Below are 912 nucleotides of genomic sequence, written 5' to 3' on the forward strand. Positions count from 1 at the left end.
AACACTTGATCTTAGCCAAAAGGCCGAGAAGCGATAACTACAATACCGCGGACTGCCTCAAGTCCCATTTGTCCTCCATGTTTTCAGTCAGCTTGATTCTGTTCAAAGACTGTAGATCACTGCTGACAGTTTCCCTGTCGCCGTAGTCCTCCCAGGATTTCTAACTAGAGCAGCAGATCCGTTTACAGCAGTTGCTTTTTTTCCCCTGTCAGTGAAGCACTGCCTCATGGTCATGTAGAGATTGTCAGTATCTCACCAATCAGGTGGGTCAGGGCTAAGCTGACGTGACTTGAGGAGGTGGTAACCAACTGCAGAACTGCACGCATTGAATGAGACATTCAGCCTGTCATGTCTGCATCAGCTCTCTGCACGAGCAACTTCCCCAGTCCCACTCGCCCTCTCTTCAGATAAGTATCCGACCCTGCGACCAAAGTCACCATTGAATCTGCCTCCAGCACCCTCTCTCTCAGGCAGTGCACTGCATATTCTAACCACTCGCTGAAGACGCTTGGGCCTAGGACACTAGCTCGATGAAATGTGACAGGTAGAGAAGAGAGCAGTAGATTCAGCCGAGCCCTCCATGTCTTTGATGTGTGTGTGTGTGTGGATGTGCCTGCAGTTAGAACATAGAACAGTACAGCACAGTACAGGCCCTTCGGCCCACCATGTTGTGCCGAGCAGTTTTCTTAATCTAAGATCAACCTAACCTACACAGCTCTCAATTTACTGCCGTCCAGCGTGTGCTCGTCCAGCAGTCGCTTAAATGTCCCTGACAGCTTGTGGGAGATTAGAAATGTAGTTTCTGCAGGTGGTGGTGGTGGTGGTTAGAGATGTTGCTTTTGCAGATGGGTGAGGGGGTGTTGTGGGGGGAGGGGAAGGGGAACATTACACAAACAGTCGCGGGATTCTTGC

General features: G+C 50.4%; 1 pseudogene; it reads right to left on the reverse strand.

The window, feature by feature from the left end:
- LOC132809374 (U2 spliceosomal RNA) overlaps positions 1 to 35 on the reverse strand; it is a 119-nt pseudogene extending 84 nt beyond the window's left edge.
- Between the last annotated feature and the right edge of the window lie 877 nt (positions 36 to 912).

Source organism: Hemiscyllium ocellatum, chromosome 3, assembly GCF_020745735.1.
Source record: "Hemiscyllium ocellatum isolate sHemOce1 chromosome 3, sHemOce1.pat.X.cur, whole genome shotgun sequence".
Taxonomy (NCBI): domain Eukaryota; kingdom Metazoa; phylum Chordata; class Chondrichthyes; order Orectolobiformes; family Hemiscylliidae; genus Hemiscyllium; species Hemiscyllium ocellatum.